The following is a 26,378-nucleotide window of genomic DNA, read 5'->3' as shown; positions in this document are numbered from 1 at the left end:
GAAGTTTGATCTCTTTAATGCAGTATCTGCAAGTAGGTCTGGCACCAAGATCATTGTCATATGGCTACCTCCCAGGACCTGGATCAGAGGGCCCCTGTTTCTTAAGATAAATGCAGATGTGTCTGCAAAGGAGAATTTTAGAATAACAGCCATTCTTAATGCCTTGTGATTAGTTTGAGATTTTTTTTTTTTTTTATCATTTGCCTTGGGTCACATCTGAAAGCCCTATTGTGTCATTAACTGGATTATGGTATGATTTGAGTTTATTTCTTTGTATTTAAAAGCTTTCCGGGGCTACCCTCTGGTTTGCACTTAGGTGAAATTAAAAGTCTGACTGTTAGGTATTGCCTTTAGACCAGCTGAAATAGCTCCTCTAGCTCACATCCTCAGGGCCTCATTAGGAGAGGCTCACAGCAGGCCTGACACCAGTTAATATTTGCAGAGCTCATTTACCTACATTGGAAACAAACCACAAAAAGGCCAGACAAATCCTATTGAAGTAAAGAAGGCTGAGGGTACCAGTGCCCATCATCTGGGTCACCCTTCTCTGTCGGAAATGGATGACCCACCAGGCAGTGACTCCTTTCCTGTTTGAAGCTGAAAGAAAAGGTCTATGGAAAATGGGTCTTCCACGAGCTTTGTTAAAGATTCCACAGGACAAAGTAGGTAACCTATAACCTTGGGTGAACAGGAGAGTAAGGGAAGGCTTCCTTCCCAAAACAAGGTATGCTCTTTACATAAATTTAGTGAGCCAGACTTTGGTTTCCAAAAAGATGAAAGATAATATTCATACTTGGTATGGCTTGGGCCTGAAAAGATTCTAAGGCATGGCTTTTTCCTATTTAGAAATGAGACTGTGATGATTTTCCATATCTTTGAGAGAGAACTGGTCAGTGTTTTCTTCATTACTATTACTGCTAACCATTTTAAAACTCTGCCATATATATGGCATTTAAATTAATGTGTCCCTGTGGGTGAGATCTGGTGCTAATGATTAAGTTCTCAATGACTGAATATTGTCCTCTCAGTCATTATATCAGATTTATCCAGGAACCATTATGTTGGTTCAGTGGGCTGAACCAAACTAAAAGGATGTTGGCTAAAAGGAAGTAAGCATGCTTACATTGCACACACTAGCTTGTTAATCGAGAAGCATCCTCAATCTTTGTGTATGATTGGGCTAGCTAGAGATTTTGGAGTACCTGGTGTGTCTGTGGAAGTGGTTCTGGTTCATTGTTCCATTCTATACTAACATACTGGAGAAAATACGGCAAAAGCTCTTGAACCTTGGTAGTTCTATGAACTTAATCACCATTAAAAAAAAACCAAAAAACAAACAAACAAAAAAAAAACGCAGTGACCATCCCTAGGTTCCTTATTCTTCTAGAGTATCTTCCATAGATCTTTTCCCTTCTGTTTCCTTCTAAGATTCTTGTAGGGATGAATTGTCTTTAGCATTGCCCAGCAATTTTCCTACCAGTGATTGCTGTTGTTTTCATGTGAACCATAAATTTTTCCCAGGACCATACTTACCAGAATTCCACAAACAACTTAAATACATGTATTTGTTTTTAAATGGGAGAATTTCTTAAATTTGGAATTGTTAGGAAAGAGTGTGTATGTATTTTGGGGCTCCTAGCTAATACTGTATGGCTCCAGTTGTCATTCTGAAGAGCAAAGTACGAATTTCCCTTTTCCCTAGACTTTGACTAAAAGCTATGTATTAAAATTTAAATCTGCACTCTTTAGGATGACAATATAAATTATTTTCAATGACTTTTTAAATTATTGAATTCAATAAAATGTTATTAGCTACCACTCTTTTTTCCCATTTTCATCCTTTAATATTATTGGGTAGATCCAATCACTTGAAACACTTATCACTTGACTTTTTATAATGCTATTTTAAATTGATTTTTACCCTTCAGTTCTTTTTTTTTTTTTTTTTTTTGGGGCAGGCAGAGTTAGATAGAGAGAGAGAGAGAGAGAGAGAGAGAGAGAAACAGAGAGAAAGGTCTTCCTTTTCCGTTGGTTCACCTCTCAAATGGCTGCTACGGCCAGCATTCTGCGCCGATCTGAAGCCAGGAGCCAGGTGCTTCCTCCTGGTCTCCCATGCAGGTGCAGGACCCAAGCACTTAGGCCATCCTCCACTGCCTTCCCGGGCCACAGCAGATTGTTGGACTGGAAGAGGAGCAACTGGGACAGAATCCAGCACCCCAACTGGGACTAGAACCCTGTGGTGCCTGCGCCACAGGTGGAGAATTAACCAAGTGAGCCGCAGTGCCATCCAATCCTTCAGTTCTTATTTAGCCTAATTTTGGCAGTTTTCTTTTGAAATATATTACACTGTCTGGAATTTTTATAGTCATCACATGTTCATTAATAGTAAATATACTGTCCTTGAATCTGACCCTCTCAACATTTATATTCTCTAGTCTGGGAGACAAACGTTGTGGGTATTTTGAGAGTTTACCTCTGTATGCTTCAAACATGATCTGTGGAACATGGCCTGTATGTATTTCTGCTTGATACAGTAGGTATCTGAAAATGTTTGATGGTAATGTGGTCTGTAAGAGTGCTAGACATTGCCGTAGGTACTTTATATTTGTCTAGTTTACTGGTAAAACATCTAAGGTGCAAAGAGGAGTAATTTTGTTGCTCAAAATTCTATGCTTAGTAAGCATTCAGTTCAAGACACTCGAGGAAAGGTCCTTTATGGGAGATTGTTGAAAGTCCACTGCTGATCTCTGTCATTAATGTGATGTACACTGTTATTTAATGCTATAACTAGTACTCCAACAGTATTTTTTCACTTTGTGTTACTATGTGAGGGCAAACTGTTGAAATCTTTATATATACTAAACTGATTTTTCTGTATATAAAGAGAATTGAAAATGAATCTTGATGGGAATGGAAGAGGAGAGCGAGTGGGAAAGGGGAGGGTTGCAGGTGGGGGGGGGATTGTGTGTGGGGGGGAGCCTTTGTAATCCATAAGCTGTACTTTGGAAATTTATATTCATTAAATAAAATAATTTTAAAAAAGTCCACTGCTTTCCTTCAGGGAAGTATAAAACCAACAGGTTAGTAATAAAGCTAACAGGATAACATCTCAGAGTAGGAACATTTGGAGGTAAGCCCATCACTTCATAATGGAATGACCCCCAACAAAAGGAATCATCTCTTCATCTTCCTTTACTCAGCTGTAAGATGTCAGTGATACCTGCTTCAACAAGGCTGTGCGTGAGGCAGGGTTGTGGATGTGGTATTATTTGTGTATTGATTGGACATATGTAGGAGATCAATCTCTGAAAAAAAAATTTACACCTTTTTAGGAAACATACAACATATTCATTGTCTAGAATTTTTCATGCTAAGCTACTGTTTTCACGAATGTTGACTTTGTTCAGTTTAGTTTGGGCTACAAAAACACACAGAAGTAAACACGTCAGTGTAGTTCCTCACTCAGAAGTCACTTGTGTCTGTCTTTCCCACCTCCTCTTTCTCTATAATCATATTTTTAGTTCAGGCTGTCTTCTTTTTGCTTGGTAGTCTTTTTTTATTGTGAAGATTTGTTTATTCATTTGAAAGGCAGAAAAAAAAAAAAAACAGAGAAAGAGGCAAAGACAGAGAGGAAGAAATCTTCTATCTGCTAGTCCACTCTCCAAATGGCCACAACTTCCAGTTTTAGGCCTGGCCCAAACCAAGAGCCGTGAACTCCGTCCTGGTCTCTCACGTGTTTGACAGGGGCCCAAGTCTTCTGCTTTCCCAACTGGATTAGCAGGGAGCTGGTCAGAAAGCAGAGTATCTGGGACTGCAGCCAGCATTCCAGTACGGGATGCCAGCACAGCCGTGTGCAATTTAACCCTCTGCACCAAAATACGTACCCCTTACCTAGGGTTTTTAGTTAATATCGCTTCATCCATCTCCTCTCTTAACAACAATCATGCATACTGCCCAATAGAGTGATCTTTCTAATAACATAAAGTTGATCCTAGCACTTCTTTGCAAACCATTTAACAGTCTAAAACATTGCTTATCAGATGTAGTGTAGACACCAACACAAAGCTTATAAAGCAGCTAACCCAACTGTCCATCTTCCTGGTCCACTTGCTATTCCTCTCCTTTCACCACATGTATTGTGCTCAGAGAAAAAGAAATAGCAACGCTGATGGTGTTTCTCTTCAACTTATAATAATTTTTTCTGCTATCAATGTTATCATCATTAAGACCAGGAATATTTTAAATATAAAATTTAATATGTCTGGCTGTACTCAAGTAGTTTCTGATGTTTTCATTTTGCATCGCTAAAATTTACCAACTTCTTTCTAAGGAAACTCCCTGTGACATGTTTATCATTTTGTGAACTTAATATTGGGGAGAACAGGGCATGGACTGCTAAAGGCCAAAATGTTTAATTTTTATACCTTGACTGAGGGGGGCATGTATATGGCAGTTATTAGTAGATTTTACTTTTACTTTTCTAGATATAATTGTTATTTATGTCAAAACTGATTATTGAATGCTAAGGGACAGTAAGCTTTGCCTAAACTTGTACCCTGCTTTAAAATGTTTTCCCCACTATCTATTGTTATTGAAAACCTTGGGGAGAATATTCTTTTATTCTGAGTATTCCATATTCTGAATAGTGTTGCGTCCGTAAGGATTGCAGATCTTCACAGTCTGTCAGCATCATGTTTCTGTGTAATTATTCACCTTGTCAGTTACTCAAATATGAGTGTTGAGTGAGTAGAGTGTTAGGTCAAATGATACTGATCCCAGAATATTCTCTGGAACCAATTCCTTAAAATAAGCTGATAATATGAGTTTTTTTTTTTATCATATGGTATTTTGCAAAATTAGAGTTAGAGAATAATATATGGTTAAGAGTGCAGTTAATGAGATGCTGGGTGATTAGATCATTTCTATGTCTAACTGATGGATTGTGAGTTCGTGGGGGAAATTTATTGAGTTTCAAAACCAAGTGACAGGTTACTCTAGTTGTTGACAATAGCAGAGAAGTCAGTACAATCATTGACTATTTTCTCTGAGAAGAGTTTGCTACAAAATAAATGTTTTATTACAATTCAAATTATTTTAAGCAATTTTCTATTTAGGAACAGAGAATTGAATTTGTAATATTTACAAATTCCAAAGACACAAAGGAGAAGCATGGATCATGACTTACTTATCCAACTGTGACCTTGGATTTATCTTGACACACTGTAATAGTTCATAAATGTTTGATAAATAATAACCCAGTGAATGGTTAAATGTATGTATTTATGAATGAATAGATGGAAGAGTGAGTGAATGAAATTCTTATCAAGAAGTCAGGAATCAGACTGAATAAAAAAGAATGGCTTACCACGTCTCTATGTATATAATATACTTGTGAATGATTTCATGTCAAAATACATCATACTACAAAATTTTTGCTTTGGCTCTTGAAGATTCCTGTTCAAAGTAATTTTGACAATTTTATATTAATATCAGAAGAATTTTAAAACTATAAAAGCATTTTCAATCTTTCGTTATTTCAAAAAAAATTCTGAAAACATTAACCAAATGTGTTTCCAAGGGATCTTATCCCATTCAGTAGACAGAAAGTGGGTTCCAAATGACCTGATTGGCTAAAAACACATGTCCTTTTATAAGACTTTTGTTTATTGAGATATGTTCCAATGAGTATGTTGCAGTTTGTGAATGACAATTCCAAAAATAGTTTGGGCATTGTTTTTTTTACTGGAGTAACTGTTTCCAAGGAGACTACTTTGAAGGGACAAAACCCATTTGGAAGTATATTTTAAAAACAGCCTCAGTAAATTATTATGTATATAACATAACTCTTCGTTTAATGGTGTGAAGACTAATGTGGTCTGACCCACCAAGAGAGTTAAAATATGTATCATGCAATTTCCATAAAATCAACATTTTCTAAATATATATTATTCTGGGTAATGGTGAATTATACTTGTGAGCTCTTGAGCAGTCTGATTTACTCTTTAAGTTAGTCACTCACTCAATGAAATTCTGAAATTTTAAAATGTAATATTAATGGTGTGTCAGTGCCGGGGGATCAAGGATTTTTGTTTTGTTAAATAAACATTTTTATTTCATTAGCTATTGTGATTTAAAGCAATGAAATGGTATGCTGCCTTTCTCCCACCTTGTCCACTTTTATGGGAGTGCTAACATGACCTACTTGCTAATTAATTTAGTAAAATCATTTGAAGGGCTTTGGTTTTCTGAATGTGTTCCATGTTTCTTTTGAATAACATTGACCTTGGTAGAAACTGCTTTTAATAAGTAGTGTACCTCTAACCTGAGTCTTAAAAACTCCTTTTTAAAGAATAAAAGTAAAATCAGGAAGATACTGTGAATTAGTAAACATGAAAAGATACCACAAACACTATCTTAATGTAAAACATTCACGATGATCATATAGAACAGAAAAGTTTGAATAAATAAAGGACAATCTCTGATGGCTGCGAAAGCTCAGGAATGTTGCCAACATAGCGCCTTCCCTATTGTTTTGTTCTTGGGTTAAATGTGAATTTCATAGTGGTAAATTTTGGTGCTTCATATAATAGGACAGATGAATTCAAGGGGAAAGACTTGGCCAACTGATTTCTTTGTCTACACCATCTAAAGGCAATGCTTTTTAGGTTGCAGTAGGGATAGGTTGTCTACCAAGAATTCATTTGCAAGCCAGTTGTTGAAACTTGGGATATGTTTGTCCATGGGATAACTGTCATAAACTAGATGGGCAGTCTATCCAACTGTATACTGCCTAGGTGTCCACTTAAAACATGTGGTCGTGTTACCCCTGTGTGCAATTCAGCATTGAGAGATTAAGTAAAAACGTGCCTACTGAGCTGTACCTGTTGACATTGAAAGGTGAAAAGCAAGAGTTACAGTTGTTTCTGTGTATTCATTTAATTATTGTTTGAATCAAGCTTATAATTTCTACAGTGTTATGTTAAATGTATTTCACCTGTTTTGAACTTTGTAGTATTTCACTATATCATAATGATTATATGCAACTCTAAGCACTAATTTAATCCAATGAAGAATTCGTGTTTTAGATTTTTTATTTACTTAATCAAATATTTATACTTTTTAAGACATTTAAAGATGCCTAGCTTTGTGTAAGTATGCCAAGACGCCATTGTAATGCTAATGAAACAAAAATGGAGCTGAAAGAAATGATGAGGTTGAGATGAAATTCTACTTCACTCAGATGGAAATAGAACACAAAGATGGAAAACTGGAAATTAGAAGGAAAGTAAAAGGTTAGACTAATCCAAGAGCTGTATCGAATGTTAAACAGAAATAACTTGTAATTATAATGGACAAGCATAAAATAGAACAAATAAAGCATGTTTTATGACTTGAAACACTATGTAGATTTTGGATGTTGTTCTCATACCATGCATACTGCTCACTGCATCTGATAACACGAATGTGATTAATTTTATTTGGAATATTGTCTCTCAGGCATCACCTTCTTGATTATTCCCTGGAAAGGGTTTTTACTAGATAGCAAGAATCTTCCATTTCTCCAGTTAGGAACACTTTATGCTGTTCTTTCAAGAAGTCAGTCATTGAACTCACTAGGTGTATTTGAGAAAAATTAGGTTTGTAATTGTTCTTGCAATAAAATATATGCATATGTAAATTAATTAGATACTATTTAATTACATGTAAGTTCCTGCCAGAATTACACTGTGCAGCTGGTTTAATGTATACAGCAGGTAAACATTAGGAGCAGTGATCTGGAGTGAGTTCTGAGAATTAGTGTCAGGGAGGAATCCGGGAGGGTAGAAGAGACAAAGTAAGGATGAAGAGGAGGGAGCTGTGATGATACTAGGGCCTGATTGCTGAGGTGTCTGGACAGGGAAGACTCAGAGTTAAACAGGTGATCTCAGAAGTCCTGAGCCATTCTTCAAAGGAGCAGTGGAATAGAAATCGCACCCCAGAGTTGCTATCATTTAAGGCACGTGAGCTGGACTTACACACTGTCCCATCAGGCTGTCATTGGCTGAGAGCCTACAAGCCTGATGACAGGCACTTCTGGTTCCTGCCGTGGAAAGGCCCCCACAGCCTAAGGAATACTCAGAGGACCATTTGTAAGGAGGACTAAAGCCTAAGAAACAGTGCAGTGTGTGTCTGGTCTGAACACCAGCAGCATCCATAAATGGAATTTCAGATTAGAAGCTTGTGTTTCTGCTGTGTGGTTACTTCTTTACTCTCACCTGCTACTGCTCCTTCTAAACCTGGATGTACACGATGCCCTAGCACTCATGTCCAGCTGGCCCACTCCAGGCCCACTGTCAAAATCCCTATGCTGAATTAATGTCTCAGTTTGTTGGCACAGCTCATCTCAGTGTTGAGAGGAGACAGGTTTGAATTCATCCACATTGTTTTATATTTTGCTTTTGATAGCTGTCTGTTAACTTAGGCAGTTGTGTTATTGATAGTATTTTAGACAGATTAAGTGAAGGGAGCTTGACATGAAACAAGTGAAGAAGGTTTTCTGCTGAGAGGTTACTGCATAGGCAGCAGGTGATCTGGGATGGCTAGTCTTGGCATCTATTTTATTTTAATGTTTTTGTAGGAATGGGGAAAAGTTGTTTTCAAAATAACTCATGTCATAATAGCAACATTGAGGAAGCAATGTCAAATTAAAAACTAGGGAGTTTGATAATGACGAGATTTAGAAACACTTTCAAAATGCTTAAATAAATTAATAATAATAAGGGAAGAAAGAAATTGAATTGAAATATTTCTTATGTGTTGGAAATCATAATTTTATATATGTGTGTGTATTTTTCTATTCTATTTGTGTATCGTGAATTCTCTTTTTTTTTTCCCTATCAGTGGGATGTGGGTGACAAATTTTGATCTCCTATGTAGGTTGACATTCATGTGATTTGCTTTTAAGAAACTCCTAAAAATAATGTGTATTAAGAGTGCTCATTATATTCATTCTTCCAGTATTTATAGAGGACCTTCACTGTGAGGGGATCTATCGCAACAGTGCTTAGAGCATAATGATGTCTGTTCCTAAGGAGAGTACAGTTGTTCATACTCAATTTCAGGTTCTCAACCAAGACTAGAGGGCCAGGTGAATTAAGGGAAATATTCTCAAAGTGCATATCTAATAATGTAATGTTATTTTTTTCCTGAGCACAAGGCATGATTTACTTCTACAACCATCCCCTGAGAAGTTTTTAATTTTTTTAAATAAAATTTGCTGTTTAATTATCAGTTATAACCATGTAACATATTAATTACTCAATGATATTATGAAAATCAGGGCAAAAGAAGAGGAGAAACAAAAATACATCTATACCACTTTAAATGTGTTTTCTTCTTTCCAAATATTTTATCTTTTTTGTGTTGTATGTATCCCCTAGTATCCAATGTTTTTCAATCAAAATGAAATCATGGTGTTGGAAAGTCTTTGTAAATCTTTTCTTGATGCTTCCCAAACACTCCATTGAATGGCTTATTAGGTGCGCAGTTCTCTGTTTGTTGGACACCTAGCTGATTTGCACATTTTTCTCTTTTTTCTAGAGGGTTATGAGCCAGACTGTTAAGAGATTGTCATTGCTATGCGGAAAGACTCAAAGGCGTGTTAATGCTTTGCAGTCTTCATTACTGAGTGAGCTTTGCAGTGCTCATGTATCCCTCTTCTTTTTGCCAACAACAGCGTCCATTTGAAATAAATCTTGGTAATTCAGTAGGTTCTGAACAGGACTCGTGACGCCTTGTACTTCTGAACACAACCTCACGTCAAGCAGCCCACATTTGGAAAAGCCCTAAATGGCTTACAAAGAACAAATGTTTCCACAGGCCTAAAGCACAGATGTGTAAGCGATGGGACACCTGCTTTTTATGGCCTTCAAGAGGAATGTTGAGTGTTGCTCTTGGGTGGGATGAGGTTACCTCTGCTCTCTGGATACCTGGAGGAAAGGGACTCTTACAAACCTGCCACAAGCAGAAAAGCCCACAACCTTGTGTGGTTCATGGCAGGTATGTGCTACAGTTAATTACGTAGGCTGAAAGAGTGGATGTTCCTTCCCAAGCTCCTCGTTTACTTCTTGAGAGTGATGGAGGGCTCAGCAACGAGGGAAGCATAGATGCTTTGAAAACAAACAGGTGTTGATTGAGAGGGGTGTGTGTGTGTGTGTGTGTGTGTGTTGTCTGTGAACGCTTTATTTGTCATAGGCCTGACCAGCACTGTGTAAGTTAGGAAATCCCTTGTAATTTTCGCAGACCAGGACTATCTCTTTGAAAAGAATTTAGGGCAGCAATTAGCCCAGTGTCTGTTTCTACACTAGGACTCTTGCGAAATTCTTCAAGCCTTAGAATCCCTTTAGTTTCAGTGTGAAGTTATTTCTTGCCATTGTGGCAGTGAGGTGTGCGAGAACAGAGTTGTAAAAGGACCGTGGAAGAAGGTGTGGGTAACCTATGCGTGTGTGCAAAGAGGATGAGAGCTACAATGAGTCAAGGCCTAGGATAAGTTTGCTTCTTCCAATATCCTGCTTTTCTAGAAAACTATTTCAGAAAGCACATATTACTCTGCAACAGCAGTAGGGGAAGTGATACCAAATAGTGATGCAATCATCAAGAAAACCATATTTGTAATAAGGTTAATTAAATTTGCTGCAATCTTGAGACAAGCATCCTGTAAGTGTGCCAGTAAATCTGGTCTTGCTTTATCACACTGAAGGGCAGCCCCTCCTCCTCCCGGGATGAGTAGCTCATTGCCAGAGGACACACGCAGGCGGGCAACAATAACTAATACGTTATGAGAGGTTAGACAAGTTTAAATAGGACCCGTCTCTGAACTGAAGGGCAAATTGTAAGAAATGTCTTTGTCTGCTTGTGATGCTGTTAAATTGAAAGCACAATGGGAGGTTTGGTAGAAGCAACAAAGGTTGAAATGATGGCCTGCTGTTTGGAGCAAGCATCATGGCTCCACCGATGGTGGGGACATCTGCTAACAACAGCCATTTCTTGTCAGGTTCTGCCCCACACAGGGCATGAGAAAACTGTGCCATTTAACTCATCAGAATCTTTGAGCTGTAGTGTGCTCTACATCAAGAATGTTTATGTAATAAAATGGAGCTAATTAAACATTTCAACGGGAAACATTATTTTAACACTAATTAGATATGATTGCAGTTCATTTTTTTTCTGTCAGCGCTGAACTGTGCTAAAGCACCCTCGTTACACTTTCTTTGCTCAGGGTTGTAACTTAGACGGAGGAAGTAATGCCCTGCCCACCTTTCCTAGGGTGTCTGCTCCAGGGTGTTGATGTCTTCACAAACCTTCATCAACTTTAACATGCTTTAAACACAAGAACCATACCAACAGTAGATCAAATGCATTCTTGCCTATAGACAAGGTTGTTTACTTACGTTCAGATATCGCCTTTTTTGGGAGACACTATAAAGGTGATACTTTATTTCAAACCTGTCGGGTCAACACAAACAAAAAGCCCCTCCATTTCACAAGTGGGGCATCAGAAGATGAAGAGGTCAGGAGAGAAGCAACACTGGGCAAGGTGTATGGATGACTCGTCAGAGCTTGCCTTCTGGGAACAGCCCTCTAGGAGAGCTGTGCAAAGTACTTTTTTTTTGCTCATAGTAGTTAGAGTCTGAGAGATTGTTGTGATGTAGCAGGTAAAGCCGCCACTGCCTGCAATGCCAGCATCTTACATGGTACCCGTTTAAGTCATGACTGCTCCACTTCAGGTCCAGCTCCAGGGTAATGGTCTGGGAAAAGCAAGGGGAAGGTAGCCCAGGGACCTAGGCCTCTGCTCCCGATGTGAGAGAGCTGGAAGAAGCTCCTGGCTCTTGGGCCTGATCCAGTGCTGGTCGTTGATGTCATCTAGGGAGTGAACCAGCGAATAGAAGCTATCTGTCTGTAATGCTGACTTTCAAATAAAATAAACCTTACCCCAAAAAAGTAGTCAGGGTACACCTAATGAAAACTGACAAAATGTATGTGAAAGTCATGGCTGGATTGGTAATTGAATAGACAAAAGGCTTCTTTAGTCAATGATATATGATAGGCTGTAATATTGCTTTTTATTAATGAATGAATAAAAAAATCTGAGTTTTTAGGCCGGCGCCGTGGCTTAACAGGCTAATCCTCCACCTTGCGGCGCCGGCACACCGGGTTCTAGTCCCAGTTGGGGTGCCGGATTCTATCCCGGTTGCCCCTCTTCCTGGCCAGCTCTCTGCTATGGCCCGGGAAGGCAGTGGAGGATGGCCCAAGTCTTTGGGCCCTGCACCCGCATGGGAGACCAGGAGAAGCACCTGGCTCCTGGCTTCGGATCAGCGTGATGCGCCGGCCGCAGCGGCCGTTGGAGGGTGAACCAACGGCAAAAAGGAAGACCTTCCTCTCTCTCTCTCTCTCTCTCACTATCTACTCTGCCTGTCAAAAAAATTTAAAAAATAAAAAAATAAAAAATCTGAGTTTTTAGAAAATACTAATTTTACCTCAGACCTATGTCAACTTCCATTTTTATTTATATGCATAGTATATTAATGAAAGCCTAAAGAAACTGACAAAGATTGGGTATAAGACATCTACAGAACAGGAAGTGTCTGTGTGTTGGAAACCACATCAGTTGAATGCCTTTCAGTGGTAAGGAAAATAAAGGTTTTACATGCTTTCATAGTGAAACAAGGCATTTTTCTAGTTTCTTCAAAGCTATTTTTGATTAAGAATAAAATACGGAGGTATATATGTATCAAATAGTAGTATGACCGAATGAATATATTTAATTTTATGCAGACTTGTGAAACAATAGGCTTTTTTAAAAAAAGTCCTGCCTCAGATTTTATGAAATCATACTTCCCAGAAAGAGAGAAATCCTCCACAATACCGGTTCTCTGCCGTCCTAATTAAAAAGAACTTCAGTGAGAAGTTTTTCTGTTCTCTACTTCCAACTCGAGCTTGAGGGCATAGCAGTAGCTGCGGAGTATATTGTGTTCAGTTTGCTGTTTGAGTAGTTCAGGAAGAAGGACCTCCTTCTCCAACAATGAGCAGCTGATAGAATGCCCTGAGGATATTGCTGCCACATCTAGGTTTCCTTAAACAAAACAGCAGCAGCAGCAGCATTGCCATTGTCACCACTGCCATCAAATGAAGTTTGAGTGAGCCCATCAGAAAAGTATTCCTCATTTGTACTTGAAATTATGGCTGGGAGGTTTCCAATACACCCAAATAAATGACAGATGATTCATTAGCTTATTAAATTGGCACATTGCATTTTTATAAAATTCCAGTAGCTGTGTAGGTTTTTTTTTCCCATGAAATAAACATTTATGGGGCCAGTGCTGTAGCTCAGCTTGTTAATGCCCTGGTCTTCAGTGCTAGCATCCCATGTGGGCTCCAGTTCAAGTCCTGGCTGCCCCACTTCCAATCCAGCTCCCTGCTAATGCACCTGGGAAAGCAGTAGAAGATGGCTCAAGTGCTTGACCCCCTGCACCTACATGGGAGATCTGGAAGAAGATCCTGGCTCGGATCTGCTCAGCTCTGGCCATTGCGGTCGTTTGGGGCATGAATCAGCAGATGGAAGACCACTCTATCTGTCTCTACCTTTCTCTGTAACTCTTGTCTTTCAGATAAATAAAAATAAATATTTTAAAGAAAGAAACATTTATGTTGTACACCATTGCAGATATGTCTAAAATTTTGGGAAAGGAAACTAAAGGAGGAGGAGGATTCTGCTCTCCTGCTCCAGTGAGGTTTCATTCCCAACTTTCTCAATCCTATTAATATCCCTGTTTCCCCTTCCTGCCTTGAATCTTCTTTTGCTTCTATCCTGAATACTTTAAAACGTTGACTGTTTTTTCTCTATGGACATTGTTCAGTGTTTTCCTTGCTGTACAGTTGATGCCGATTTTGCTACAGGCCCTCTCTACCTCGTTTTAGTACATTGCTTTACAAGTGGTTGGCCTTCCTAATTCTCCCTTTAAATCCATGTATCCAATTAGTATGACATGTTCCTAAAACAAAGCCATTGCCTTTGTTGGTCTTGTGCTAAAAACGGAACTTCCTTTCCAATGACATCTTGCCTTTGTCCCCGCCCTGCAATGACTCTGTTCTAAGCAGAACCTCTCGTTTATCATGTCCAGGAGCTGTGATTCAGCCTGTATTTTAATTAGTGTTTTACTGCATGTAAGTTGTTCATTGTTTGTCCTTTTCACAATTTCCACCTCTACCGGCCTCTGTGACAGTCTTAAGGCAGCTTTTCTCCATCTTTACAGACTTCCTACCATCCGTTAAGCATCCCGTTGATCTGCCCTTACCTTAAATGATGATTCTCATGTGCGTTCTGTTTCTTTATTTTTCCTTTGCTAACTTTATTTGAATAATTTTATTGAGATCAGTGGCTTTGAGTATCACTTAGATATTCATAAAGGACCAGCATTATGAACAGGGGATTAAGCTGCTTCCTGGGACACAAGCATCTGGCTCAAATCCCGGTTTCTCCATTTCTAATCTAGCTACCAGAGAGTGTGCCTGGAAAAGCAGTGGAAGGTGGCTGAGTGCTTGGGTCCCTGCCACCAGGGATGGTCCCTCCCGACCTGGGTGGAGACCTGGGCTTCTAGCTTCAGCCTCACCCAGCCTTGGCCATTGTGGCCATTAGGGAGTGAAGTAACAGAGAAGTTCTCTGTCTCTCCTCCCCTGCCCCCTATCTCAGTCTTAATCCCATTCTCTATCACTCTGCCTTTCAAATAAATGAATCGTTTAAAAAATTTGTGGTGACCAGATTGTTGCTTTTCATACATAAACTAATCAGACTACTTAGTCTACACCTTCTCTGTTAGGTACCACAGCTTAATTTCACATCTCTAAATTTATATTTTCACCAGTCCAGCCAAAATCAGTTTTTACGTTTGTAAACTACAGCTTTGTGAATGAAATCACTACTTCTGCAGTTGGATGCAGCAGAACCTGAGAATCTTAGACTCCTCGTCACACAAATGTTTATTTAAGGACTGGCGTTTGGTGCAATGGTTAAGATGCCAATTAGGATGCCCACATCCCATATTGGAGTTCCTGAGTCCCCTCTGCATTACTGACTTCAATTTCCTGCAATTATGCACCTTTGGAAATAAAATGTGATAGCCAAAGTAGTTGAGTTCCTGCTACCTGGTTTGAATTCCTGGGTCCTGGCTTCAGTCCCTGTCTAACCCAGCTGTGAGTCAGCTTGAGCCATTGAGGGCATATGGGGAATGAAGGTCCTCTCTGTCTCACTCACTGTCTCTATCTCAAAGAAATGATGGTCTATCAATTTTTTTACCTAATTATATCTTTTAAAAGAAAAAATACAAATATTTATTTAAAATTTACTTTCAGGCAAGCACCTTCGTAGGTATGGGGAATATAATAATGGAGAAAACCAACAAAAATCCATGCTTAAAAGAAGCATACTAAAGGCAAAAAGTAAATAATACACATATTACACAATTTATAGCAATTGTATTGAGGTGTAGTTGATATATATAATGAAATGAACATACAATGTATATAACTTAATAAGTATTGATATGCAAGACTGCAAAAAACAACACAATCAAAATAGTGAACTTATCCATTATCCCCACAAGTTTTCTCATGCCACTGTTTGCTTTCTTTAGCCTACATGAGTTTACATTTTCAAGAATTTTATACAAATGTGACTATATACACATTTTATCTTCTTCGAGGGAGTCTGATTTTTTTCAGCCACCATAATCCCTAATGTGGGTGAGTTTTCTTGGATGCATATATACAATTTGTTTATTCATTCATTTATGTATAGCACCTGGGTTGTTTCTAGTTTCCCTGGTATGACTGAGGCAGCAACGAACATTTGTGTGCACACTCTTCATGGCCATGTCTTGAAGAAATAAATAGGGCTGGGTCATAGGATCAAGATAATGACCAGTTTTCAAGAAACTGCCAGTTTGCCACCAGCACCATATGGTTATTCTGTTTCATCTACATCCTGGGCACCAATTGGTATGGTCAATTTTTTTGATTTTAGCCATTCTAATGGATATGTTTTATATCTCATTGTGCTTTTAATTTACATGTACTTAATGACTGATGATGCTAAGAATTTCATGCTAATTTTCTGTCTCCTTATCTTCTTCAGTGAAGTATCTAGACATATCTCTTGTCCATTTTTAAATTATTTACTTTTTGTTACTGATTCTTGAGAGTTTTTATTATGTTCTAGATATAAGCCTTTTATTCATATGATTTGCAGATGTTTGCCATAGCCTGTGTCCTAACTTTTTTAAAAGAACAAAGTTTGAGGTTGCTGATGTGGTGTAACAGGTTAAGCTGCTGCCTGGAATGCCAGCATCCCATATGGGTGCCAGTTTGAAACCCGGCTGCTCCACTTCTGATCCAGCTCCTTGCTAATACACCTGGGAAAGCAGCGAAAGATGGCCCAAGTGCTTGGTCCCTGCACCTAGGTGGAGACCAGGAAGAACCTCCTGGCTGCTAGCCTGGCCTAAGCCTTGCACTGCCCCGGCTATTACAGCCATCTGGGGAGTGAACAAGAAGATAGAAATCTCTCTGTCTCTGTCTCTCTCTCTCTCTCTCTATGTAACTCTGCTTGTAAAATAAATAAAAATAAATCTTAAAGAAGAAAGCTCTGGTGTTCTATTACACAGTAGAGGAGAGTATAGATAACAATAATGTACTGTATATGTTTTTCAGAAAAAAACTACAGTAAAGCATTTTGAGTGTTTTTACCATATAGAACTGGTAAATGTTTGAAGAGATAGGTGTACTTATCCTGAGTTGAACATTACACTCTGTGTATGTGTATGCATATATGCATTGAAACGTCACATAACCTCACAAAAATGTTTTATGTTTCTTAAAAAAAATTTTAAAAAGCAAAAAAAGTATTTGAGAAGTAGATTTTTTTTGTTTTTGATGAATTTATTTTTTTCTTCTATAATTTTTCTTACCTAGTTGTATTTAAGAAATATTTGTCTCACCCAAGGTCACAGAGGTCGTTTTTATGTGTTTCTCTAGAGTTTTTATGAGTCTTAGGATTTATATTTAGGTCTGTGATCAGTTTTGAATTAATATTACCTTATGGTACAGATGTGGATCAAAGTTTTTATTTTTTCATATGATTGTACAATTGTTGTAGTACTGTTTGTTGAAAATATTAAGCTTTCTCCATTGAATGTCCTTTCTGTTCCTCTGTGAAAAAAATAATTTTCCTGTGTATCTGTGGCTCAGTTTCTAAACTCTCTATTCTGTTCCATTGATCTATTTGCCCCTCTTTTTGCCAACAGCTCCCTTTATTTATTATTGTGGCTTTGTCATAAGGTTGAAATCAAATCAAATTAGTATACCAAACTTGGCATTTGTGTTACGACTCTCCCAAGACTTCTATGTTTCACATAAATTTTAGAATGAATTTGTCAGTTATTTTTGAAAACTTTGTGAGACTGGGATCATGTTGGAATAATGGCTTTTAATCTACAGAATGATGTGGAGAGACTTGACATCTTAACAGCACTGTCTTCTGACCAGTGAAAAATGTCTATCTTTTTTTTTTTTTTTTTGGACAGGCAGAGTTAGCAGTGAGAGAGAGAGACAGAGAGAAAGGTCTTCCTTTGCCATTGGTTCACCCTCCAATGGCCGCTGCGGCCAGAGCGCTGCGGCTGGTGCACCATGCTGATCCGAAGGCAGGAGCCAGGTGCTTCTCCTGGTCTCCCATGCTGGTGCAGGGCCCAAGCACCTGGGCCATCCTCCACTGCACTCCTGGGCCACAGCAGAGAGCTGGTCTGGAAGAGGGGCAGCCGGGACAGAATCCAGTGCCCCGACCGGGACTAGAACCCCGTGTGCCGGCGCTGCAAGGCGGAGGATTAGCCTGTTGAGCCATGGTGCCGGCCAAAATGTCCATCTTTTTTTTATGTAGATCTTCTTTCATACTAGTTTATCTGGTTAATAGATCTTGTACATTTTTTGTCAGGTTAATACTTGAATATTTCATAATTTTGTAAATGTGGCTGAATTTTAAATGTTACTTTTTAAATTTTCCGTATGCAATATGCTGATTGTAAATTCTGCAACTTTCTAAACTCATTAATTCTGTCAGTTTTACTAGAAATGCAATCAGATTTTCTTTTTAGATTATTACAATATCTGTGAACATAGACAGTTTTACCTACTGGTTTCATATTTACCTGCCTTTTACTGCTTTTTCTTGTCATATTGCAGTCTAATAGAACCTCTAATACAGGGTTGATTAGAAGTTGTGAAAATGGATAGATTGTAGTGTTCCTAATTTAGGATGGAGGATTCATTCTTTCATAGCTGAGTAGAAAGCCAGCCACAGCTTTTGTTGTATTGAGGATGTTCCCTCTGTATCTGGTACACTGGAATTTTTTTTTTAAAGATTTTATTTATTTGCGAGGTAGAGTTACAGACAGTGAGAGGGAGAGACACAGAGAAAGGTCTTCCATCTGCTGGTTCACTCTCTAGATGGCCGTAACGAGCTGAGCTGTAAGGATCCAAAGCCAGGAGCTTCCTCCAGGTCTCCCATATGGGTGCAGGGGCCCAAGCACTTGGGCCATCTTCTACTGCTTTTCCAGACCACAGCAGAGAGCTGGATTGGAAGAGGAGCAGCCAGGACTGGAACCGGTGCCCGTATGGGATGCTGGTGCCACAGGCAGAGGATTAATCTACTGTGCCACGGCACTAGCCCCACGTTGGAAATTTTTATCAAGAATCAGTGTTGGACTTCGGAAGTGCTTTTACTATATCTGTTGATATAATTACATATTGTTTATTTTTAAATAGTTTGACAATATAGTAAATTACATCGCTTTTCAGATTTTTAAACAATCTTACTTTCATGGAATAACCTATCATTGAATTTGATTTTTATAACATTTTGTTAAAAATATTTGTACCTAAGTTTCTGAGTTATATTGGTCTATATTTTTCTTCTTGTATGTTTGACTGATTTAGTATCAGGTTTCATAAAATGACTTGAGAGGTATTCCTTTCATTTCAGTATTGTGGAAGAGTTTGTTGAAATTGTGATTTCATTCTTAAGTATTTGATAGAATTTACTGTTGAAACAAACCAGGTGTCTGTTATTCTTTGTGACAGTGTTTTCTTTTTTTTGAATGAAAATCTCAGTTTTAGAATAGACACAAAACTCTTAATATTAACTATATATTATTGAGTATTGGTAGTTTGTATGTTTGACAAAATCTATTTTGTTTTAGTTGTCAAATTTATTGGCATGAAGTTAATATATTAATATCTAATTATTTAAATCTGCAGAATTTCTGATGATGTTAATTCTCTCATTTCTCAAATTAGTCATTTATGTTCATCTATACTTCTTCAACTTCTCAGTCCTCTATCCTAACCAGTCTGGCCAATTGCTTATCAATTTTATTGATATATATAAGTTGCCTTTTGAGTTTGTCTTTGATCCTTGGGTTGTTTACAAAAATTGTTCTTATTTTCCAAATAATTTGGTCTGTTCCATATATCATGCTGTCATTTTTTTTTTAATTTATTTTTTATTTTATTTATTTATTTTTTTGACAGGCAGAGTAGATAGTGAGAGAGAGAGACAGAGAGAAAGGTCTTCCTTTGCCGTTGGTTCACCCTCCAATGGCCGCTGCAGCCGGCGCATCACGCTGATCCAAAGCCAGGAGCCAGGTGCTTCTCCTGGTCTCCCATGCGGGTGCAGGGCCCAAGCACTTGGGCCATCCTCCACTGCCTTCCCGGGCCATAGCAGAGAGTTGGCCAGGAAGAGGGGCAACCAGGATAGAATCCGGCGCCCCCAACTGGGACTAGAACCTGGTGTGCCGGCGCCGCAAGGCGGAGGATTAGCCTGTTAAGCCACGGCGCTGGCCGCTGTCATTTGTTTCTAATTTAATTCTGTTGTGGTCTGGGAACATAAAATATAGCACTTGAATCATTTCAAGTTCATTAAGGCTTGTTTTATGGACTGAATATAGACTCTCTTCGTAAACATTTCACATGAATGTGGAAAGAATAGTCTGTTGTGGAATATTCTAGAAATGCTAGTAGGCCAAATTGGTCAATAATATTCTTCAAATATTCTATATCCTTAGTGAAATTCTATTTCTTGTGTCATTTTTTGAGAGTTATATTAAATTTCTAACTTTAATTGGAGCTTCTCTGTTTTTCATACAATTCTATTAATTTTTGCTTCATATATTTCATGTCCCTAGTATCCTAAGTCCTATGTCTTTCTTATATATTCACCTATCATTATGAAATGACATTCTTTTATTACAAGTTATATTCTTTCTTTATCTTGTCTAATATAATTACAACCCCAGCTTTTTAAAAATTAGTGTTAAAAGGCTATAACTTACCTTATAACTATTTACTTTAAACATTATTTATATGTAAAAGATGAGTTTTCACAAATTCACCTTGTCTTTTAATCCCATAATTTAAGAAACTATAAATGAATGTTTTTATTAACAAGTTTAGGTTTTAATCTACCATCACATTATTTGTTTGATTTGTTCTTTAATAATAATTTTTTCTATGATTTTATATCTTCTTTGACATATAATCTACAACTCTTTGTTTTATCGTAGAATTACTTCAGGAGTAATAGCCAGTCCACCTTTAACATCCTCTTTCCCTTTTAAGGGACATTTTATGATTTCCTATATATTATGGGACTCCTAGAACAGTATACTTCCATTTTTCCCTCCTAGTTTTTATGCTCTCTTTATTATACTTTGCTTCTACATCTATTAGAAACCAAATGCTCCCAATACTACACAGTTGCTCTTTTTGTTTAAAGAGTAAATTACCATTTAAGTAAGCTTACACCGATTAGAAAAACTTGTAATTTATCCATGTCAAGTTACCGTATCATACCCTTCATTCCACTTTGTTGATTCGTATTTCTCTTTGGTATAATTCATTAGCTTCTTCTTGAAGGAATTTGATACTTCTGTTTGTTTGATCTGATAGAATATAATGAGTTTTTTCACTTTTGTGTGTTACATTTATTTCACCTTTGTTTATGAAAGGTGTTTTTACTGAGTATAGAGTTGAAGGTGGTCAGTTGGTTTCCCTTCAATGCTATGAAGAGTTTGCTTCACACGTTTCTTGATTGCATTGTTTCCAATGAGAAATCTGCTGTTATCTGTTTCGTTTTTAGATTTATTTAGTTGAACATGACAGAGTGAGAAAGAGTCCATCCCCATCTCTCACATGGATGTTTGGGACTCAAGTCCTTGAGCCATCATGCACTGCTTCTTAGGCACATGAGCAGGAAGCTGGGTCAGAAGTGGAGTAGCCAGGACTTGAACCAACACTGGGATACATCATGGGAGCATCCCAGGCACCAGCTTCATCTGTGGGGGCTGCAGTGCCAGCCTCATAATCCTGTTTTTGTGTCTTTGAAACAACATCTTTTTCTCTGGCTGACTGATCTTCATCATGGATTTCCATAATTTCATCTTGACACAAGTTGCTTGGCTTCTCTTCATTTTTTTTTTTTGTACTGAGGCCTTTTAAAGGCTTTGATACTTTAATGAAAAACTTCTGCCATTATCTCTTCAAATTTTTGTCCATCCTTTTCAGCACTGCACTTCATCTCCACATATGTAGGAATGGACAGTTCCTGGCTTTGTCTATCCTGCAACTCACAATTAATTAATTGTTTGTTTTTATTTTCCTCTTTGAGCATTCTTCATCTGTGCATTTAAGACACTATTTATTTCTGTCTTCAGGTTCACTAAAATTTTTTTCTTTAATCTCTTATCTGCCATTAAATCCATCTAGTCTAATTTTAAGTTTTGCTCTTTTCATCCCTGGAACCGTTGTAGTTTTCATATCTAGACATTAGATTGGGGTGTGTTTTTATTTTCCATGTCTTTACTAAATACTTTCCAGTTTCCCCCTAGGCTCTCGTAGAAAACAAAAAACTTGTAGAATACAATTTAAACAACTATTCCAACTGTGATATCATTCGTGTCTGCTAATTCAAGCAGCTGTGTCAGTTCTGGGTTTGTTTTGAGTGATTGCTTTTTCTTCCAATTGTCATGATTTCCTGCTTCTTATTGGTTATCAGTGTTTGTGAAGTTTGTCTCGTTGGATGCTGCTATTTTTGTATTCCTATCAATAGTCTTGAATTTTTTGCTGGGACTCAGATTACCCGTAAACAGAGCAAACCCCTTGGCTCTTGATTTTATTATTTGTTAGTCAAGACCAAAGCATCGTTTATTCTGGGGCTAATTATTCTCTACAGCTAAAGCAAAAGTCTTTTGAGTACTCTGACACAGCTCCCTGAATTGTTTGTTTTTCCATCGTGGCTGCTGGAAATAGGCTTTATTCCCTGCCTATGTAAGCCCTCATTACTGTTTCCGCTAATTCTCTTGGGTGGTTCTTTTCCCAGCCTTGGGCATTTCCTCACTTGGAATCATCAGAATTCTGCTATGTGTAGTGGGGAGACCTTCCCCCCATTGCCCAAACACTCTGGACGAGTCTCCTCTGTCTCGTAATTGCTCCTACAAACCCCAGCTGCCTTGGTCCTCCTGAATTTGCTCATGGTTGTCTCCTCAACCCCCTGAGTCCAAAGTTCCACCGGAGTTCCTGTTCCCTGAATCACTAAGTACAAACTCTCTCACAGCAGTGAGCCAAGGCAATCCAATCCTGTGCTTGTCGTCTTTGTCTCCTGGTTCTGAGGGTCAGTATTCTCTGCAAAGTCCAGTATGTTCCACAGTATTGGTTTTACAGATGTTTTTAAGTGGATGTATTTTGTCCATTTTTATGTTTCTTCAAATGGGACAGTAAATCAAGTGCCTGTTACTCCATATACTTTAAAGATAGAGTGAAGAACAAAGTAAAATAGACAAGTGGCTCAAAAAAGTGAGAATGAGAATCAAAGGTTCCTGAGTTTTGACAAAGAGGAGAAGATCTTTGTTAAACATCCACCTCACCATTAGAGAGAGGAAAAGGGAAGTAGAGAAGATCATGTTTCCACTTAGCATTATTAATAGTACTAGCCACAGAGCTTTTGACGTAGCCTACAGATAGACCTACCATAACCCAATTTTTATTCACCATTTGAAACTTAACATTTAGTTACTGAAAGCAAACCCTAAATCTGCTCTCCATATGATATTGGAGGGTCAGTGTTAGAGGGATCTCCCATTGAACTCAAATCCCGAGAGATGGACTGGACACCTGCCTGGTGTCTGCTCTCCCTATCCTGTGCTGGGGAGTTGTGGGCTTGATGTTTTTCTGTTTGTGGGAAAGATTTGCCTCTGTTGATGAAGGTAATTCCTTTTCCAAAGAAGGAAAAAATAGTAAAAGGAGAAGTTTGCTTTGTTTTTCAAAGTTTTATTCCAAAGAAGCATGAAAGAAGAAATATGAAAGTGAAGTTTGGATAATTTGATTCCAGACATGTGGCCATAATAAACAAAGCTGCAGCAGACTTTATAATGCCTAGCACGTTTCATAGTTAAGGATTCTTTTCCATTCACAAAGTCCACCACACTTTAAATACAAACATGATTCAGCCATGATTAATTCAACAGTTGGATGATAACACTTTCCATCCCCCATGCCTCAAGTTATACCAGCTTGACTTTTATCATATTGCAAACCCTAATAACCACAATTTCTATTGCCACCTGTTTGTTGCTAGAATTTTGAGAATATAACACATCGATATGGTCATATAAATAAACAGTCAGACCAGTTATAGTGTTTGAGAGAAAAGTACTATCACTCAAATGGGATTTTATAAGATCTTTTCCTCTGTGTGTATTGGGGTTACCGAGTGCCAGGAGAATGTTCATGTTCTTTCCTTCAGGACAGTGATGGCCTTTCTGATCTGGACAGATGATCATTTGACTTCTAAAGGATTATTCCAACAATTTATAAAACAAGAGGCCCTACTGGGCAAAAGGCATGATTTAATCTAGAAACCTCTGCGAGTCAAAGCCTTCCTCATACTGTTAGTAGGCTGGTGTTCTTTTGATCAGCCTGTGCATGTGTTCAGCTGAGAACAGTTACATCTTAATTTCAGTAAACCCCTCTCTCCCATTACCACAGTATACGGCACTGCCATTTTTTCCTTCACACTTCTTGCTGACAGATTTTTCCTTCATTTAATAGCACTTTGCAGCACTTTTGGATATAAATATGTTTCACCTGGTAAGCCATTTTAATAGCAACCTGGATTAAATCATGTAGGAGAAGAGAGATGTAAAAGGAGGCTTAAAAAAACACTCCATTTATACTTTGTTTTTCAGCTGTGAAGAGACTTGCAGGAGGGTTTCAGAGTCATTTCATGAAGTTTTGAGAAGGTACGTCTTTTTTCTCCACAATCTTCTCATGGTGTTCCATTTGTTCTTCCTCATCTGACCGCAAAATACCTGACCCGTATGCTCTGTTCTTTTTTTTTTTTTTTTCTGAAGCTGTTGAGAATTAGTGGCTTTTAAAAATTGTGTTTATTAATATATGTGATTTGTTGGTAATACAGCTATGTGCTACTTGAGATGTTAGGATATTTGGTTCAGTTTTTTCATACAAAGTAAGTGAATAACTGAGGCTGACTTTATTTGGTGTTGGTTATCTTCAGTTTTTTAGAAGAGTTTTTTAGTTCCATCTGGGGGTTCTTTGGAGAGGTATAATAATTATTCTGACTTTGTTTTAAGAGGCAAAAATTAACTGTAGATCATTTAGGAGTAAATACTTTGTTGGAAAGATTTGAAGATCTTTTCTTGTTAAAGGGAAAGAGTACTCAGTCTGTCTTTGTGATGCTAGTCTCAGAAGTCTCAAATCACTGATCTATTTGGTAAACTGAGTACGCATAAAATAGCTCAGAATGTGAAAGTGAGTTATAAAACAAACGTATCTTTCCATGCCATTAATTTCTCAGCTAAGAATTACCTATGTGACTACAGTCTTTACCCATAGGGTGTATGTGGTGAAATCCACATGCTGTTTTTTTCTTAATGAATATTGAGGAATGTACACTCTCAGTTTCATATCATTTCTTCAAGAACACATCTCTCTTCATAACTCTATTGGAGGATCTTTGGCCCATTCACAAATATCCTTTCTAGCGAACCCTTTTTTCCATGAATATGGTCTCCTCTTGAATTTCCTACAGACACACTAGCCCATCCCTAACCCCATAGTTTCTCATAGCTGAGAGCATCTGTGTAATTATGATCAGAGGTGCCAGTTAGCAAGCACAGAGCTACACCGTGAGACCATCCATGACCATGGACTCTGTATCCTTAAGTAATGTAAAATACATAGTATAGTTTTTCTGTACGGCATTTTGTTTTTAGAGTGAGGATAGCTTTGCTAAGAGAAGTTACAAAGTCTATTGTTATTCCAAAAATAAACACTAATAAATGAGATCTACCCACCTCCCCCAGTAGTGATCTGAAGGCTATAGTGTTCTGTGTCCCATCTACAAAGGACAGACTTGTCTCCTGCAGACAAGGACTGGCAGGTAATGGGTGGTGCACTACATGAGGCTGGCAGGACCTAGGCCTGAAGCTCACTTCTCCTCACCCCACGCTGTTTGGCTAAAAGGAATCACCCAGTGAGCCGAATTTGAAACACTCCAATTTAAAATATGGGTGTCCAGAGAGCGAGTGTCCTCTAAGAGCTGAAAGATGGCAGTATGTGTGTGTGTCTTTAAAAATAAAACTGTCCAAAACGAGGAGATTGAAACGGCCTGTTTTTTGAAACACCAACAAACAAAATCCTATTTTGCAGGCTAACCACAGAAACAGGTCCTAAATACATTAAAATATTTTATCCCATTATTTGTTTTGACCAATTGACCACAATATTAAAAATTCAATCATGGAGCAGCTGACAAGTGCAGTTGCCTAATTTTATTTAAGAGTTTTTTTCCTTTTTCCATTTTTCCATCCTGTTAACGCTGCTGCCTGTGCCCAGACAGTAATGGGCTTCTTGTATGCCCACGACTGTTATGATCATGTAAATTTATTGGTGCTTAGAAGAAGCGAGCTATTAAAACATTACAACAGCCATTACAGCCGGGCTCGTGTTGGCTTTCGCTCCCAATGAACATATGCTTCCGAGTGAATGCCTAAACTCTTATTTATGGATTTAATTTAATATGCGGAAAGAATTCAAAATTAAATTTTGTGTCTGCCTCCAGAGAGTGTCAGTGTATAATAACATGGTAATTTTTACACATCTTTATGAGAAATGGGAAAATTAATTCTTTCTGACAAGTTGTAATTATTCGACTTGGAACAGTTGCAGCTGAGCAGTTTGCATGCCTGTTGTCTGGTGTTTCGCAGTGTAAGGGGAGAACTCAG

At 38.1% G+C, this 26,378-nt stretch overlaps 1 protein-coding gene across 1 annotated transcript in view; it reads left to right on the top strand.

Moving 5' to 3' along the window:
• The window catches only part of SOX5 (SRY-box transcription factor 5), a 786,191-nt gene that overhangs the window by 113,949 nt on the left and 645,864 nt on the right, over window positions 1-26,378 (top strand). The window contains exon 3 of the mRNA XM_062194939.1: window positions 24,321-24,374. The gene's annotated coding sequence lies outside the window, so the exon portion shown is untranslated. The remainder of the gene's footprint in view (window positions 1-24,320; window positions 24,375-26,378) is intronic.

The sequence above is a fragment of the Lepus europaeus genome, chromosome 6 (assembly GCF_033115175.1).
Source record: "Lepus europaeus isolate LE1 chromosome 6, mLepTim1.pri, whole genome shotgun sequence".
Taxonomy (NCBI): Eukaryota; Metazoa; Chordata; class Mammalia; order Lagomorpha; family Leporidae; genus Lepus; species Lepus europaeus.
This window is presented reverse-complemented; position numbering and strand designations above follow the sequence as displayed.